This window comes from Rhinolophus sinicus, chromosome 5, assembly GCF_057876585.1.
Source record: "Rhinolophus sinicus isolate RSI-liver-muscle chromosome 5, RSI-T2T, whole genome shotgun sequence".
Taxonomy (NCBI): domain Eukaryota; kingdom Metazoa; phylum Chordata; class Mammalia; order Chiroptera; family Rhinolophidae; genus Rhinolophus; species Rhinolophus sinicus.
Window position 1 is genome coordinate 53,260,227 of NC_142505.1, and position 19,854 is coordinate 53,280,080.

General features: G+C 39.7%; 1 protein-coding gene and 1 pseudogene across 2 annotated transcripts in view; one reads left to right on the plus strand and one right to left on the minus strand.

The window, feature by feature from the left end:
- LOC109443577 (uncharacterized) overlaps positions 1-19,854 on the plus strand; it is a 318,204-nt gene that overhangs the window by 235,956 nt on the left and 62,394 nt on the right. For both annotated transcript variants that reach the window (XR_012489505.2, XM_088798895.1), the window contains exon 4: positions 17,675-17,788. The gene's annotated coding sequence lies outside the window, so the exon portion shown is untranslated. The remainder of the gene's footprint in view (positions 1-17,674; positions 17,789-19,854) is intronic.
- Positions 1-19,854, minus strand: part of LOC109443573 (heat shock protein HSP 90-alpha pseudogene) — a 275,719-nt pseudogene that overhangs the window by 207,037 nt on the left and 48,828 nt on the right.

Genomic DNA, 19,854 nt, shown 5'->3' on the forward strand with positions numbered 1-19,854 from the left:
GTGTAAAACTATATATGGGATGTATTTTAGATTGCTTTTTTATATTTAATCAGTATTTTTTCAATAGCAGCATTAATACTGAAAAATTCCGCTTTATCTTTTTAAAACACTTTTAACAATTATTAGTTCATTAGATCATTCTATCCCCGAGAAAGGCAGATGAAGCAGGGGTTCTTAGCCTTAGAGAGGACAGGTTCAAGATCAGACAGTTAATTACTGGACAAGTTAGGACTTGAATTGATGTTTTGACCCTTAGTACAACATTCTTTCTCCACTGTCATTAAGTATAGAAGGGTTCATGAACACAAGAAAATGGAGTTGGCTACATGCTACTGTAAGTACAAACTGGTACATGTAAATTCATCTCGGTAGCATGGCCGGATGGAAAATGTTATGTTCATGGTGTGATTTAGTGTTAATGGTAAAACAAACAAGCCTGGTATGGTGGATCCCTTTAGAGCAGATTTGCCAGAATGACCATCTACAGACCAAATGATCAGTGGCATATATTGGTCTGCATGGGGACAGTTTTCAGAAGGATGAGGCAGATAGGCCACCATCTACCGTTGTCTGCCACTTGGTGGAGCTAAAACTAGACCCTGGCCATCCTTATATTCTCACTCCTAGGCTTCTGCCCTATTTAAATATGTGCCTTTCTCAGGAGACCTCAAAGTATTATCACAGACGGTATTGCATTTCTCCTTACAATATCCTTTTGCATTCCATAGAGCCCAGGTGATTTATCAAAGTCAGTAGCTATGGCTAATACGTGCTCTGTCCTCCCAGAATTACATAAACGCCTAAGCATAAGAGCCGAGGAGAAATCTATGCTGCCAGAGCTATAAAACCGAAGGCTTTTAAAGAAAGACCTCAAGCAGAGGCTCTCCTCTTTTGTGCATGGGCTTGAAAAGGCTGTTTTTGTTCTCCTCCCCCCACCAAGAATAATGGAGATAATATTTTTAAATGTATACTGACTACTACACATTAGGCAATCCCATTGTAATCGATATCTACATTAGTTTCAGAGACCTGCTTAATTTGCATTGTTGAAAGGTATTGAGTTGTATTGGTCAAATGCAGCAGAAGGACATTTCAAACATTTTCACTACATATAGCTGAAGTATCCTTACAATAGACACAAAAGGGTGTCTAGATTCTTTGGACATATTGGGAATTGACCATTTTGTTTGTGATGCCACTGGGGCACACTATGCCTTTCAGGTTACTTTTAATAGAGAAATATTGGCTCTATTCGTGAAATAATAACTGAATCATTAAGATTTGTAATCGTGTGCATAAAAGCTATATCAAACCAGATATACACCCGAGTCTGTAAGTCTCAGGTGAAAATTCAGTGCATATGAGTGAGAATAAGCAGCTTTATGACCACAAAAATCTATAATTTGAAAATCAGAAATGTGATAAAAATACTTGAATTACTACTGAGTTATTTGAGGGCAGTGCTCTGGCTGGGGAAGGCCTGCTAAGTGCTTTGGTCAGAAGTGGTATGTGGGCGTACACAGCTTCCGTCTGAGCAAAGCTGCTCCGATCCCCATGCTCGTGCCCATGCATCAGGGCTGCATGGCTTTTTCCTCAGAAATCTATCTCGATTCATGTAAAAACAGTAACGTTAGACAAATACAAGAATCTTCATATGGATGGTATAATTGTGTCATGGTTAAGAGTATGAAGTATGGAGTTGGAAGAGTCCCTGGCTTCACATATGGTTTTGCCAGGTATAAGCTGTCTGTTTTGGGGGGAAGTTCCTCAACTCTCGGTGTCTTGTTTTCCTGATCTGCAAAATGGGGGTAATATCAATGTCTACCTCGTAGGGTTGTGGGAAGGTTAGGCAATTTTAGGTCCCATTATTAATCCAAATAGATTTAGGCATGGGTTTATTTACATTTGGCTGATGTCTACATGCCCCTACATGATTTTGTGTTGAGAGATACATGTATACTTTTTCCCTTGAGTTACCATAATATATGCAAAAAGATGTGAACAGGTTGATTCAGCTTTTAGGCTAATTTTGGCTCCAGATTGAATGTATCCAAATAGCATTCATTATCCTGTTACATCACCCTGTTATCTGTGCAGCTTTCATTATTCTGTTATATTACCCTGTTCTCCACAGCTTTCACTTTTGAAGGTGGGCAGAGTCACATGTGTCCCTGGTAATTTAGTGGCATGAGTGACTATTAACAGGAGAAATCTGTGTCCACTAAAAGCTATCACGTACTGGGTATCCAAACAAAAGCCTTATTAAAAAAAAATCTATTTTGGTTTCCTGTTTTATATTCATGGTTTGCTTTACTATATTTTGATTCTGAATTCCAAAGGATCAATGTCATTATCCTCAAAGTAAATAAATTATGTCTAATCTGCTCTACATTTTCATGGAAGATAAATCAGTTTTTCAAGTCTTTTTCTTTGCATTTGCTCATTGCTCATTGACTTTGTCCTTATTCGTTTTTGCTGTTTCTAGAACATGGTTTGCAGCCTAATGATACATCAACTTCTCAACTGTTGTTTATAACATTTTAATATTATCTTCCAGTTTGAATAAATCATCCAGTAGTTAAAAATAAAAATTTCAGGTGTGAATAGTTTTTGAGAGGCAGAAATCTACCTTTTTCATCTTTAATCACTAATGCTTTCCTGTAACTGTCTTTACATTCCATGACACTAGGTAAACCCCTTCTCTCCTAGGGAAAACGCCCAATACTTCTACAGGTTAAGAAACTGATTAGCTATTCATGAATTTAAAAATGCATTATGCATTAATATATTTACCTTCTTAAAGTTCAGCTATTCTCTATGGGATGGTTTCTCCCCAACATAATTTCTTTAAAACAAAATCCAAATACATAGAGCGTGATTGAATACCATGTATTAGGAAATTTTTGATCTCTTGGTATTTTTATTTCTTTAAGGTGAATATGAGTATGTGGATTCTTTTTGGTCTATAATTCCCTCTAAACCAAATACTTCCACTTTAAATATGAAGCTGCAGCAGTAACTTTCTCTAATATTAACAGTAGACTACATGAAGGGGAAAGAATGTGCAGTTTGTTAAAAGTGATTCCAACTGTTTTATTGTCTTCCAATCCAAGGTAATTGCATGTAAAGAAATTCATTTAAATTATTGACATTACTTCACTAACTAGAACTTTAAATAATAATTTCATGAAAGGAAAACTCAGTGAAGTCTCAGAAATAAACAAGATCTAACAACTTATTAGGACTGTTTCTACATTATTATAAATCAAAACCACATTTCTGTAATTTTGGCAGCAATAATTTTCTTTTTATAGAGTATGGAGTTAAAATATCATGCATAAGATGGGGTTTAGTAGCTACATATTTTAGTTCTTATTAAAACAGCTACATGGACAAATTGCTTCTTTATTTCTCCTTGTTTTTGTTCTTTATATGATCTAGTTCCAGAACTTGTAAACTGAAACCTTCACTCCAGAGAAAGAGTCTGTGGTCATTTTGTGATTCTTTCATTTATTCAACAAATAGTTAAGCACCTACCACGCTAGGCGCTGTTCAGCTGCTGGGATACAGTGCTGAACAAGACCTGATTCCTGCCGTCCTGGGGCATATTTGGGGCGGGGGGGAAGACAAACAAAAAAGATACAGAAAAACATCTCAGCTAGTGCAGTTTTCTGTGGAAAAATGAAGCTAGTAATGGGGAATGGAGAGGTGGGGTAGAGAGGAGGCTGCAGAGGGAAACTTCTCCGAGGAGATGGCAGTTAAGCTGAATGGTGAGCAAACCCCCCATCTGGGGGTGTGTTCCCAGTCCAGAGGTGGGGATCAGCTGGGTGTGTTTGAGGACTATAGAAAAAGCTACTGTGGCTGCCGCACCGTGAAAACGGGGTAATGGCAGGACAGACATACTGTCAGAAGATCAGGGGGGCAGGCCCCCTTCGCCCCCCGCAAACCCTGGCAATGACTCTGATTGTATTCTAAGTGTTATGGAAACACATTGTGAGTTTTGAGCAGGTGATTGACTTGTAATCTGATTGGTCTTTTAAGATCATTCTGGCTTTCAGGTTGAAAACAGGCTTAGTGGGAGAGGGGCGAAAATGAGAGCAGGAAGTGTAAGATGGACCCTGAGTGAGAGGTTCATTATTGGAATTGTCGGAACTCCTACCGAGTAGTTTCATTTACAGAAGCAACATGGCAGGTAGGGAGAGGTCTGGGGAGCTGAGTTCTATACTACTTCTGCCTCACGTTCTCTCCCAGTCTTGGGCTTTAGACTGTTGGGCCATTTGGTCCTTTCCAGTTCTAATGACTTAAGAAGTCTGCTCTCTGGACCTCAAGAAACTTTCCCAAAGACTCACTTGGTGCCTGGCTCTGGAACACTGAGGGATTTTAGCTCTGTAGGTGATTTCGGTAGGTCAGTTGTGAGGCCTCAGAGAAGCAGGTGGGGGCAGCAGACAGCGGGGTGGGGAACAGGTGAGGGTTGCTGAGAAAAGGCCCAGTAGTTAGTTCCAGAGTCAGGTGGCAGAGAAGGTGGAAGAGTGGGTGAAACCTGTTGACTTTAGGAGCCAGGATATCAGAAGAAAAACCATGTCAGAGGAGAAGCTTAAACCGGCCCCACTGTCAAGGCTGGGACTCTCAGAGAAGCAGGAACCAGAAGTGGAGACAGGTTCAGAGGAGTTAAGTCCGAGGCAGGGTCATCTCAGTGACCAAAAACAGGAAGCCAGGAATCATCATGGTCCCTCCGGGGACAAAGAGGTCCATCTATAGCGAGATTGGCTTTGGGATCCTGGCTGACTTCATTTCATAGTAACAGGCATTGTCCAAAAGAACTGGGAGTGTTTGCAACCTAGCACATGCTTTCCTTTACTCTCTAAACAAGGGCCACGTAGGCACCGAGTGAGAGTTATCCTGACCCTAAGATGGGCAGGAGGCGGTGCTGAATCAAGCCTATTTTACTGGCATGTGCCTCAATTCGCAAACAGGAGCGCTCTCTCACGCTTAGCCTGGGGAATTTCTCCCAGGCAGAAATGACGTCTTGGATCATTTCTCAGTCTCAAAACCTTTAGATGGTTTCTGGTACATGTGAGTTCGAACTACATGAACAAACTACCGTGTTCAATGTAACCAAGCTTCAGTCTTTACTGCAGCTGCTACAGCAGGGTCTTCTCGTGTCTCTGTCCCATCGTGAACACTCTTTTCTTCAAGACTTAGTTCCTGTCCAGGTCTGAACCATCTTCCTGCCAAGGACCCTCCTTTAGTACATGATTCTCAGTGACAGGAAGCTGGATAGCCTTACTGCTTGATACCTCGAGTTTCTTCTCCCTTCCCTTCCCTTCTCTCCTGACGAGCAGATTCCTGTGACACTTGCCTCCTAACCCCATCAGGAGCATTGCAGGTAACTGGCAGGTTCTGTGAGTCTCCTTGCCCCCTGTGTCTGCAGAGGTCAGAGCTGACTCACAGTCAGCCCAGCTCCGGGCCCATCAAGCCCATTCTAATAGGACACAGCCTAAAACAGTGACTTCAGTAATAGGGTCACAGTTTTTAAATTGACGTTTCTGCTCTGGCTCCTATAGTGAAGTGACCCTGTAAATTAACAATTTTCTTTGGCCCACATCCACTGCCCAAGATTGATGAATCATACTTATTCTCAACATTAACACATCTTTTCAAATGGAGGCATCAGAATTCACAACTGAGCTCTATGACCCATGGTTTGTGCAGGAAAGAATTTCATATGAAGTTCCAAGGCCAATTTTCAGAACAGGTCCATGCATGCAATTTCAATACACATTCATTTTTGAGACTAAGAGGAGCATAGGAAATAAAGAACAAGGCATAGAGAATTCACACTGAAGGTGTTCTTTTGAATTGACCCACGACAAAATATTTAATCTGTTGAATTGCAGTGGAAGGACTGGGCAAGGAATGAATAAATTGCCAGTGCCTTGGAAGACCAGCTGTCTGGGCATCCAGGAGAAGATCAAATTCAGCAAGCTCATAGAATGGTTAAGAGCTTGAGCGCTGCAGACTGACTCGCTGAGTTCATATCACTGCTAGGTGCGAGATGTGTGACCATGGACAGCTTACTGAACCTATTTGTACTTCATGTTCCTTGATAATAAAATTGGGATGGTAATAGTACCTCACTTATAGGACTGACGATTAAATGAGCCAGTCGTTATGGATGGTTAGGCACAGAGGATGGCACAGCACATAGCAGCCTTGGTTATTGTTATCATCATAACTGTTAACTCACACCATCTCCAGTACTGTCACTCCAGATCATACCACAGTCATCTGTCACCTGGAATGTGGCATTCGTTGGATGATAATAATGCAATGGACTCCACACTGGTCACTCAGCATTTGTCTTTGCCTCATCTAAATCTGTCCTCCTCGGTGTGGTCAGAGTGACCTTTTACGAAAGTGGATCTGATCATGTCACTTACAGATGAAACCCTTTGGTGGTTGTCCATAACTCTAGGTGGGATCAAGTTCATACTCCTTCATCAAGTAACATTATTATTTAAAGAAGCCAATCTACACTTGACTTCATGGTCCTAAGCACAATCTCAATGAACTAATTATTTGTGTGATCAACATTGATTTAAAGTTGATCTGCCTAATTACACCACGATCTCTATAGTCTAGTGGGGAAGAGTTTTCTGTTCCATCTTTAGTATGTAGCAGAGTGCCTTTCACTTGGCGGGTGCTCAGTAAATGTCTGTTGAGATACCCACTATGTATAAAGAAGATTTTTTGAATGAATGAATGTCACTAAGTGTAAAGAGAGTATGAAAGACAACTTGGATGGGTGGTGCATAGAAATTTCCCTTATGGTCGTGTCACACACAGTTTTGATGTAAACTCTTATTCTAATTCTCTTTAAACGTCACACAATGGGGGTGGAATGGAGAGAAAAAGACAGATATCAGAAGGACAGAACAGTCACAGGATCAAATCACACTACTGAAAAAACAAAAAAATAGTTCCATCTTAACATTTAAAGGAAATGGTTTTGAGAATCTAGTGTTAGGGGATTTTTCTTTTTCTTTTTTTTTTGCCAAGTTGCTAATGTATTTTGAATTTTAAATCTTCCAGTGATGTTTCATGGTGAAGGTCTTTTCTTTTCTACATATATTTAAAGCTTTAAAGTCTACATAATTATATCTGAAATGTAACTCTATGCCCGTTATAATTAGGGGAAAACATCTAAACCAAATTATTTTTCCTACCACACTAAGAACCAGCAACCTCGTCCTAGAGATTATATAAATTTCTCAATTTTGTTTTTTATTTGTATATTAAGTTTTTGCCTAACAAATAAGTGGTATCCACTCATTCATTCGTTTATTCAACAAAGACTTTCTAGGTGCCTAATGGGCTAACCACTGTATTAGGTTGGGCTAAACTCACATTTAAGGTGCAAAGCTGATCTTAATTGGTGACTTAAACTGATTGGTGATTTTTTAAATAACTTTTTTTTATTGCTATAAATTCAAAAATTTTAAGTCCCTTGTGCTTTCTTAATATTTTAAAGTTTAAATTGACCACAATAATCAGTGTGTGTGTGTGTGTGTGTGTTCAGGTGGGTCTGGGAGGGATTAGAAGAAATGTCACTTCCTTCTTTGATCTGGAAATATTTATAAGGTACACTGCTTCACAGTGTTACTGGTGATCACATTGTCTAGAGGAACATAAAGTACAGATGTCCCTGTTCCCCTTGAATAATTTCCTAAGAGAAAGAGCTGACTCAGTTTCTTCTAGCAGTCATCTTTTGGACACAAATATGCTGAAATCCAAGATTTTGTAAATTTGGAAAGAGTGGGCACATTAATTGCTCTTACCTTCAGTGCTTTAGAATACCCTCAAGTGCATAATACAGACCTCTGATCTAGAATAAATGATGCTTAAATCCATCATCTTGGTGTTACAGCTGTCTCGGTACCACTCCCACAGCTCCAGCTCTTGATGACTTCGGGTGGTTCTGAGCTGAATTATCCTCTTGCTGGTGAGATTTCTTGTTTAACACATGGCAGAAACTGTCAAATTCCCTTCTCTACCAATTCCCTAATCTTAGGCCCTGATATAACTTCAACAATAGTAGAATTTTGTTGAAACATGGTTTGACAAGCAGCTGTAGATAAGGGGTATCTTGTGGGGAGTATTGTGCAGTGAAGAAGTTGAGGAAGATATTTTTCAGTAAATGAAGATATGGCTGTGGATGAGCCCACCTGGATTCCAGCTCACCTACACAATCAAGTGCTAGAAAAGGGAAGAGCTGGGTGGATGAGTCTTCAGCATCCCCAAGAATCTCCTGTGGAACTTGCTGGTTTAGATCACCAGTGGCATTATCTCCCCACCTCCTGCCCAAAGGTACAGCTTTAATAAATCAGGGCTGGGGGCCAGGACTTTTTTGGCAAGCAAGCATCTCAGGGAATAGTAATTTAATCCTAGTATAGGAAGTAGGGCATTTCCTAAAGGTAGTTTATTTCATCATATATACTTATAGTACAATGGCTATATTATATATAAAATAGTCCTCTCTTTGCTTTGGCTGCTGGGAAGCTGATAAGAGTATGAGATATCATCCATTCACTTTTTATCTTGACACTATCTCATTTGAGTTAATGAGACAGTATACCATGTTTCCCCGAAAATAAGACCTAGCCAGACGATCAGCTTTAATGAGTCTTTTGGAGCAAAAATTAATATAAGACTCAGTATTATATTATATTATATTATATTATATTATATTATATTATATTATATTATACCAAGTCTTATATTATAGTAAAATAAGACTGTGTCTTATATTAATTTTGCTCCAAAAGACACATTAGAGCTGAAAATAAGTCCTGCTAGGTCTTATTTTCGGGGAAACACGGTAGCAGAGTGGTTAAGAGTATGGACTCTGGAGCCTGACTTCCAGCTTCACATACTGGTTTCACCTCTACTGGGCTGTGAGCCTGGGCATCTCATTCCCCTTTGTGCGCCTCAGTTTTCCAATTGCTAAAGCTGGACTAGTAGTCTAGGGTCACAGAATCCTTATCAGAAGTCAATGAAGTAATAATACAAGGAAAGTGCTTACAAGAGTGCCTGGCACATAGTTATCACCCATGTATTTATTTTTTATTACATTTGTGTTATATTTACTCCTGACAACAATCTATGATATGCCTATTATAAACCTGGAGGCAGAAAAACCTGGAATTCGGAAAGGGTTGGTAACTTGTCTGAATTCTCCCATTAAGTGAAATTTCGGGGATCCAAACCTTGTCTGTCTGCATCCAAACCTTTTGACCATTTCAACAGCTCATGTGTCTCCTATTCTTTCAAAGATAACATTAACACTTCCCCCTCTATTAGCTGATGTAGGTGTAATATTTATATTCCCACTCTCTCGGTGAGATTTTTGGTTGCTTTCCATTGCTTTTTTTAGTTTCATGATCTTACACATCCCTTCTGGTAGGCTGCTTCAGATAGTTTTGAAAAGAGGCAGGGAATATTTTTCCAAAAAATAACAATATCAAGGCAGATATTTATCATGCGTGTCTGTTGCCCTAGTACGTGACCATGTAAGTGCAATATGATTGACAATAAAAGTTGGGGCATTGAATTTGAGACCCAAGGCAAGCATGCCAGTATTTTTGGAGAAGATCCTCTCTACAGAGAATTAAAAATAGCAATTGCTGAGTAAATCCATTGTAGTCTGTTTCCATTGTATTGGACTTACCAACAGAATTCCACAAATTATATAAAATGACAACAAGATATAAATCCAAAGAATAAGAGGCTATATTTTTCTTGAAAGTTTGTGGCAGAAATTGGAGGCAGAAACTGTGGTTCGGCCGACTTGATAATTGGTTGGAACTTGGATATTGATTGAGTCTAGTTCCTGCAGCGATTTTCTCTTCTTACAAAGTAAGAAAAGTAGGTCAAAGCAGATAGCATGCTGGAATGCATAACAAGTTACTAAGAAGTAGCAGCTAAAATGATTTAGCGAAGACCATGCTAACAACCAGCTTACCAATTCATGCGTGCGTGGAATGTCTGTTTTTGTATCATCATTCCTATTAGCTTTAATCCTACGGATAGACACACACACACCAGAAATAATTTCCAGCTATTTTGGTCTTTGTCATGAAGCTCATGGTTTTCTCTTCTTTACGGGGATCCTCACCTTTTCTTTTTTTCTGGACAATAGCTGATTGTTTCCTGCTGAGTAAAACCTCAGGCAGCACTTTTATGAGGCTTCGAAGCTGAAGTGCAATTTCTGGGATTCTCTGAGACTGCAACCTGCACCAGAGGAGCTAGTCTTCCATCAGGACCCCTGAAAATGTGGGTTACTAGAATCACCACAGGAAGTAAGTGTGCCTGGCATGCTGTGGCTGTGACCTTTAGCTCCAGACTTTCAGCGTCTGATCCACAGACCAACAGGGATCTGTAAACATTCTGACAGATGGCACAGGTATAGGGTCTGTTTGGGGCATGATACAGACCTCATTCCAGGGAGGAGCTTTTTGACAGTCCATAGAGCTGTCTCTAGTAATTTGGGAAACAGCCTCTTTACCCTAAGGTTGCTATGAGCCAATCACTAGCAGAAGCTTCTTAGTCTCAGAACAAATACATGTGATGTGGAGCAACAGGGGCCTTTTTGCTGTGTCACATGGAGCACAGATCTTCCCAGACCATCACTTTTAGGCCTGGAGGTCCTCTGCCTTCCTCAGCCTGACTGCTTAACATAAGCTGTTATGTTGGATAAATCAGAATCTTTTCTGTTTGCTCCATGGGTAGACTCTTCCTTATTTCTCCTTGAAGCAGTTTCATGGAAGTTCTTGCATCCTCTGGAAAAACCATCTTCCATTTCATTATGGAAGAAGGAGTCCTTCTGTGAGAACCTGTGATGTTGAAAATTAAAAAGTTGTAAACAACTTAAATAATAAACAATGAGGAAATGGTTTTATGTTTCAGTTATATGTTAGATATTAAAATATTATGTCAACAAAGCAAAGCAGATAATAAAGAATGCACTCTTCATTTTCTAAGAAGCCTGGACGTAATCCATAAAAATGTATTTAGTGTCTACGTGTGCCAGTATGATGCTAAATCCTTCCACGCATTATCTCCTTTAGTACTTGAAGCAAAGCCTATGGGAAAGGTGGTAGTATCATCTTTATTCTGCAGATTAGGAAACTGAGACTTAAAGAGCTTAAGCATTTTGCCCAGAATCACTGTATCAGTCAGCTTCTGCTAACAAATATGTATAGAATTAAATATATATATATATATATATATATATATATATATATATATATATATATATATATTATTGTTTGCTATAATTCTGTGGCTTGGCTGCAATTCTCTGGCTGGGACTATATGGTGAGGACCAGATGGCCAAGGATGGCCTCACTTTCATGTCTGGACCTTCCCTGGGATAATGGGACAGCTGGGCCTCTCTCCACGTGGTCACTCATCCTCCATGAGGCTAATCCAGGCTTGTTCACGTGGTGGTGGTGGAGTTCCCAGCTGCAGGAGAGGCGAAACCCGAAAACCTAAGCACTTTCCAAGTCCCTTCTTGTGTCATGTCTGCTAACGTCCTGTTGGTTGAAATAATCCATATCAGGCTAAATCCCAATTGGGGTGGAGAAATAGATTCCACCTCTTGATTGGAAGAGTGGCATGGTCATACTGCAAGAGGGCATGCATACAGAGATAGGAAGAATTTGTGGCCATTTGCAATCTTATGTATTCACAGCATCAATAAGTGGCCAGATGGTATTTGAATCTACGTCGTCTCATTGCCAAGCCATGTTACACTACTGAAACATGTTATAATGATCTTCTGTGGATATCTTAATGCTTTGGGTTTTTGTTTTTCAGTTATATATAATGAGCATGAATTACACTGATAATTAATGTAACTAAAAAAATTATTATTATGAATGCATTTAGGTGCTCTAGGCACTTTGAATAAAAGACTGATGTCACAGCCATCTAACTTTAATCTCTTTTCAGCACAGCTCCTGGTTTGCCAACCTCTGAGGTGTCCACAAAGTTGACTATAGACGTTCAGCAGTTGCTATGAATTATGGCACAATCCCTTATGTAAACTCTCCTAGAAATGGCAGAGAAGCAGCACTTGATTCCCAAGTTTCTATGTGACCAAAACTCATGTCATCTGAGCAGCTCTCTACTGTATAATTGTCCTGTCACTACGGGAATGCAAAGAAGCAGCCAATGAACCTGAAAGGTTGCAGCTAATTGCCTCCTGCATTCATTAAGCTTTGGGAGGCTGGGTTTAGAAATCGCCTTATGCTGATTCTTCAAGTTGTGTGCAGTTAAAAGTACTCTGTAAATAGGAATGGTGGATTCGTATATTTATCTGTTCCCCCTCCAAATATTTATTGAGTGCTCTCCATGTGACTGAAACTGGGCTGGGAGCTGGGGATGCATTGGGAGAACAAGACAGATATAATCCCTAACCTCACAGAGCTTCCATTCTAATGAGGAAAATAGACAGTTAACAAGCCAGCAGAAATAGACACCTGCACAGCTGAAGGTGGAAGGTCACTAGGTCAGCTGCTATGAGCTGAGTGGTCACTGAGGGCCTCTCTGAAGAGACCATTAGAGCAAAAACCCCAAGGATGAGAATGAGCTGATCTCACGAATTGCTGGGGACAGGGCATTTCAGGGAGAGGGAAAAGTGAATGCAAGGGCTTAGAAGCAGGAGATGGCCGCTTGCCGTGCTGGAGTAACAGAAAGGAAGCATGTGTTTCTCCTCTCCCTTCTCCACCATTCCCTTGTCGGTTGGATCAATGGCTCTCTAAGAAAACAGAGGGCCACATCAAGCAAAGTTAATAAACATGGCAGACAAAAATAAAAAAAAAAAAAAATCAATTCTTTAATGAGAAATGCAATTTCCATTCAAAATAGTATTTCTTCATATGTTTGATAATTTCTGCCATCCAAATCAGTATTCATGAGAAGGGTGATCATTTCTTGATTAAAAATCTAATACTCAAGTGTGATTTTAATATATTAGTGAATACAATGGGAGCCATTTTCGACTAAATGATATTGAATATATCTATATGTGATTGTCACTCAGTAATCATCTACAGTAAAATCATGTGCCTTGAATACTTAAATTTGAAACTGGCGGGGGGGAGTATAAAAATTATAGCTGTTTTTTTTTTTTTTGTCTTACAAAGCATTAGGATCAATTAAAAGAAAATTTCTTGATATAAAAATTTTTTCCTAAGTATATTTTTTTTGTCTTCCTGCTTCTTCCATACGGGTAATTATTCTGTACTTTGTCAGTGAAAGAAGTGTCTGCTTTACCACACTTTTAAACATCAGTGCTATTTTACTTTATTTTAATTTTTTAACATGCCATTGATTCCACAGATATTTATTGAGTGTTGTTCAATGTCCAGCCCTGGGCTAGTTGTTGAAAATACAAAGACAAATAGGACAGAATGTTTATCCTCTTGGACATGATATTATGTGTCTCTGAGTGCGCGCTTTCTAATTACAAATAGACAATTTAAAATTTGCTACTCCCTAAAATTCATCAGTGTTACAGAACTAGTTCCCATAGCAGTTTATCCATAAGCTTACATGGTAAATAGAGAAATATGATTTTACAACATCCTCTCAGAGACAAAAAACAAAACAAACAAAAAACATAAAACAAAACAAAACAAAAAAAAAACTGAAATGAAAACAAACTCCTGCCCAAACAAAAAATTCTCCCAAATGCTGTCAGCAAAGTGATGGGCTCTGATATGGATGACGGTGGTCAACAAGACAGAAGTCGGGGGTTGTTTCAGATGAATTAAAGGGACCAAATGTAGGTGTCTCTGTGGACTCTCTGCATATACTAATCACTCAGTGTGTGTGTGTGTGTGTGTGTGTGTGTGTGTGTGTGTGTGTGTTTCACAATACAATTTCTAGTTTTGCTAGGGCTACTACCAAGAATAAAAAGAGTATGCTGAGGAAAAGTGCATGCTTGAATGCAATCTGAATAGTACTTTGTTGTCTTAAAAATTTTACTGCTGTTGCTTTTAATTTTTGCTTCGGAAAAATTCTTGCTTTTGGAATGTCCAGTGTTAAGAGGCACTATGAGAAAATCCACAATGTGCAGTTAAGTAACTGAGAAAGTCAGTCAGCAAAAGACAAAATAAACCAGCTTCAAAAGTGTTTTTTACTTGACAATAAAGTTTGGCCCAACTTTGTTATGATAATCAAATCCTCAGTGGTTGCTAGGTATGTGATGTCTATAATTTTAGTCCCAAATGAGAAACTTCTAATTATGGGAGAATCATAAAATAACGGTGAAGAAAAATTGTAAATATTATACAGTGAGAGTTAGGATATTTCTTGATAAAAAATACTGGTTATGAACCTCAAAATGTTATGCTGAGTGAAAGAATCCAGCACAAAGAAGTACATATTATATGATTTAAATTATATGAAGTTCAAGAACAGATGAAATTTATCACTGCTGATAAAAATCAAGTAACTAACTGAAAAGAGGCATGATGGAACTTTCTGGGATAATGCAAATGTTCTATATCTTGTCTTGGGTTTTGGTTACACTTTAGATCCATGTATTTTAATGTGTACAAATTAAACCTCAATTAAAAATGAATAAAAGTGAACACTTCAGATCTGTGCACTTTAATGTATATAAATTATACCTCAATTAAAAATGAATAAAATTACACACACACAAAGATACCTGTTAAATATAGTTAGTCTCAAACTTTTTTTTTCTCTGAATTGATCCTCATGCAAATATATGGATCACTTCTGGTTTAATGTTTTCTTTTACTTATTTAAATAACAAATTGATTAAATAAGGGTTAAAATCTGCAGAGCCTCACAGATTTTCTAATTGTAACCTGTATTGGTGAACTGAGGTCTGATAATTACATTCGCAAACTTGCCATGTGCGCTCACATTGGCAGCACTGCACAAACAGCTCGAGAAAGTTTCATAACCTTGGTATATCAGTGTCTCATAGCTGTGTTTTTGTCGACGTGTTGCGGTGTCTTGCTGAGTGGCGTTCATTATTGTTGTCGCATGTTTTCGTGTACTGTCACGAGAATGTCTGAGCTTGAATTAGAGCAACGAACAAACATGAAATTTCTTGTTAAAGTTGGCAAGAGTGGGAGTGAAATCAGGGCCATGTTAGTCCAAGTTTATGAGGATAATGCCATGAAGAAAACGGCAGTGTGCAAATGGATTGAACATCTTTCTGAGGGGAGAGAACACGTCACTGATGAAGAGAGGTCAGGGTGGCCAGTAACGAGCAGAACTGATGAAAACATTGCAAAAATTCTTTGAATAGTGTGTCAAAATCCTCGGCTGCCTGTGAGAAGCACAGCAGACCAAATAAACATTGATAGAGAAACAGTTAGGAAAACGTTAACTGAAAATGTTAACTGAAAATGTTAACTGAAAATGTTAACTGAAAATGTTAACTGAAACGCCCTCTGTGAGGGAGTTTTTAGCCAGTAAACAAATAACTGTATTGGAACACCCTCCCTACTCACCTGATCTGGCCCCCAATGACTTCTTTCTTTACCCAAAGATAAAGGAAATATTAAAAGGAAGACATTTTGATAACATTCAGGACATCAAGTGTAATATGACAACACCTCTGATGGCCATTCCAGAAAAAGAGTTCCCAAATTGCTTTGCAGGTTGGAATAGGTGCTGGTATTCTCGCATAGCTCCCAAGGGGAGGGAGGACTTCGAAGGTGACCGTAGTGATACTCAGAAATGAGGTATGTAGCACTTTTTCTAGGATGAGTTTGCGAACATGATTGTCGGACCTCATATAGCCCAGGTCCTAGTGACTGTTTTTTGTTTAGACAAGATATAATTTAACACTTTTCTAAGTCTTAGACTTTTCATCGTGTAATAAAGATGATTAAACTTTCCTGAAGGGTGTAGGATTAAGTGAAATAAGGTATATTACAGCCCTGCTATTCAAAGTGTAATCTGCAGATGGGGAGCCTCAGCATCACTCAGGAGCTTCTTAGAAATGCAAAACCCCAGGCCCTACCCTGGGCCTGCTGAATCAGAAGCTTCCTTTTAACAAGATGCTCAGGTAATTTGTATGCATGCTAAAGTTTTCAAAGCACTGTCTTACAGTACATTGTATAGTATAAAGTGAGATAGAAATATTAGAAATTGTTATCAATACAGTTTCCACACCTACACGTGGGATGGTCCACAAGGTGTTGCCAAAACTGGTCCCTGTGTATCTCTCAGACTTATCTTCCCCTCTTCCTGCTGCTCACTTGGCCCCAGCCACACTGACCTACCTTCTTCAGGTCCTCAAGCATGCCATGTGCATGCCATTCTGTCTTGCAAATGCTGCTGTCTTGCCTGGATCATTCTCCTCCCCTCCTTTGAATGCTTTGTTTTAGTCTTTTGAGTCTCAGTTAATCCTCAACCTCTTCAGAGATGTCTTCCCCAAATGCTCTATGTAAATATCCTTCCCTGTCAATCTCCATCTCAGCTCCTTGTTTCTTACCTCATGACCCTTTTTACTAGTTGCACTCATTCTGCATATTTGCCTATTTTTGTTTTATCTCCCCTTTTAGAATAGTAGGGCTCATGTCTGTATTGTTCACTATTGTGTCTCGAGGTCTGCCTCAGCGCGTAGCACATGGCAGGTGATTATGATACGGTTATCAGTAACAGGTGGAAGGAAGGAAGGAAGGAAGGAAGGAAGGAAGGAAGGAAGGAAGGAAGGAAGGAAGGGGAAGGGAAAGGAAGGGAAGGGAAGGGAAGGGAAGGGAAGGGAAGGGAAAGGAAGGGAAGGGAAGGGAAGGGAAAGGCTGCGTAATTATGTGATGCTGTCTGGAATTTACCTCTGATTGACATAAAAAAAAAAATCTCTTAATTCTAAGCTATCACCCTTACACCAGATCACTGAATGCATTGTTAAAATTCTCAGAAAAGCACTTAAATAAAAAGAAAGAAAAGAAAAGCAGAATTTGTTTTTGCAGAGTTTGTTTGCTTTGTATCCCTAGTCTTCCCATCCCCTCACCCTGCTTTTGGAAATGGTGGTTCCCTCATAGTGGTTTCATCAATCTCTGGTCCCTGGACCCCTGCTGTTGGAAACTGCAGGAAAAGCCAGCACATCACCTTTAATTAGCAGAAGTGAAGCCTGCCTCATACACACAGATAGTGCCTTGGAAATAAGAAACAGAAAAATGGGAGGCAGGACCAGGTTCCTGGGAAAGTACTAGGAAATGAAAAAGAATAATTATCCTGTTTAACATAATGTTGTTAATCTGTATTGCCCATTATCATCTAGAGTGTCTTGCCCATTGAAGTCTGCAAGCTGTAGAGTTGCTCTTTGCTCCCACAGTGTAGCTAACACAAGGGACTGGCTCGCCATCCATCATCATAATTAGTTTGTCATCATTTTCTGCCCTTCTTGGCTCTGCAGTAAAAAGATAGAAGAGGCATTTAAAGTTATTCAGGAATTGTTCCCCAAATTTCCTTCCTGTTCTTTATAGGAACAGATAGCTGTATTTCTGCCCTATTTATTTTATGTTTAGCCTGTGATAATGAAGTATATTTCATCTGGAAGTATATAGCTTTAATTTTCATGTTCTGCTTTGAAACATCTTGCTGTTTCATTTTGTTTCAGCTGTACAGCATATAAAGAGAGCCCGCACTTCTTTCTGAACTCACCCATCACCCACCGGAGTTAATTCTGGTTGCAAGACCAACATTATGACTTCATGAGCTGACTGAATACCAGGTACCAGTTCTCCAGTCCTTTACAGTTTCCAGAGTGCTATCCTTGTTTTATCCCTCCATTCCCTCAAGAGCCCTGGGGTGTAGAAAAAACAGGGGTTATCCACATGCCCCTTTTAGAGAATGAAGAGAAGAAAGGTCAACTGACTTGTCCAGGTCCCTATTGCTAGGGCAACGAGGAGCTAGGACTTGAATCCGGGTGTTCTAATTGTAACTTACGGGTCTTCTCTCTCTATGACCACAGCAATAACTCCCGCAGCTGCTGGGGTTTGCTTCTGCTGAAATGGTGATGGGGCAATTTTCAGTTATTCTTTCATTCTCTTGACTGTGAATAGAATGAGCTTTCCTTGTTGTGGTGCAAAAGGGAAAGGATATTTGTGTAAAAATGTGGGGCTTATAAGGGATTTTATAACCTAGGACAGAGGTCCCAGACCAGCAGCTCCTACAGTGCTGGGCAGCTTGTTAGAAATAGACATTTTCAGACCTTCCCCCAGGCCTACTGATCAGAAACTGGGATTGGGCCCAGTGGTCTGTGCTGTAAGAAGCACCCCAGGTGATTCTGATATAGGCTAAAGTTTGAGAACCACTGGGTCTAGGGAGAAGGCGGGGGAAACACAGGGGATAATAGAGTAGAAAGAAATGGCATGGTATCCTACGGTGAGGGAAAGAGTGTTTCCTCTACCATCTTAGGTTCAGTACCTGGGTCTATGTACATTAAAGAGACAGAAGTAGATTAACAGGATAAAATGCATACAAATTTTACTTGACGTTAATATTTTAATTTGTATGTGTGTATACGGGTGTCTCACAAAAAAAAAAGGAAGTGAAAACCCAAGGAAGCAGATAGCCTGAAAGCTTATATACCGTTTTAACAAAGAGTCATAAATTTGTGGAGAAGTCACAAGACAAAGGAAAAGAGTTTGAGCTTCGATGGGCAATGAATTGTGGAAAAGTAAATATATGGGAGGGAAAAAATGGAAGATAATAATTCAGTAAGATTTGTTTATGCAGATTCAAATGGATGTCATCTCCAGTACTGAGTTGTCTCCTCCTCCTGGTATGGAGGGGAGGGGACACAGCTTCACAAAGAGAAATTTATGCTCTGCTTTTAGATAGAAAGGGGAAGCTTTCTGCATCTGCTCTTTCTCAATTACCTTCTGTCCAAAACAATCGTCATGCCAAGGCATATTTTGGAGTGGCGTATTCTGATCCCTTTCACCCAACAGCATAGCCTTTGGAGCCAGACAGTTGGGTTTCTATCACAGTCCTGCCACTTCATTCATCCATAAAGTATTTACTGAGCATTTACTATGTGCCAGGACTATGCAGAGGCTAGGAATATAACAGGGGAAAAAACACACCAGAGATTTCTGTCCTATTGGCCTTAACATCTGCCTTATGCTCATTGACTGAGTGATTCAACTTCCCCATTCTGTCTCCTGTTTCCTGGCCTATAAAGGGAGAGTACGAACAGTGCCTGACACACAGGGATCTTGTAAGGATGAGACATAGAACGCCAGTACCCAGAACGTGATTATAGACCTACAAATGCTTGCTCCTCATCATGATCACACCCTTAGTCGCCAAATGCTGTCAATAAGCTGACGGTGCTGTCTCTTGCCAACTCTCCCAATCTATGATCAGAAGCCCCAAAGAAATTTACCATTTCCTAGAGACCTGAGACTGACGACACAGACTATTGCTGAGATGCTTAAAGCAGATGCTCAAAATATTCAATTTAGAAGTGTCCTGAGAACTCATGGACCCAGGTGATGGGTACCTCTTCGTGAATTATCCAGATTTTGTCATAATTTCAAGTATCACAATGGCAATATTGACCCAAATCCTCTGGGAGTAAATATGTTCCTGGCAGAGTTTCAGAGTCCACTAACCTGACATAAGAACAGGACTCAGAGATGAGGAACTTACAGGGTGATTTCAAGCAGCACAAGCATTAATTAAAGATGCCTTAGATTTAAAAGTCTGGCTGCTCCAGGAGGGCAGAGATGCAGTAACCTGGGCCTTTCCCAGGTTAACTTCAGGTCTGCACTTCCCCAGGTAGAAAAGTGT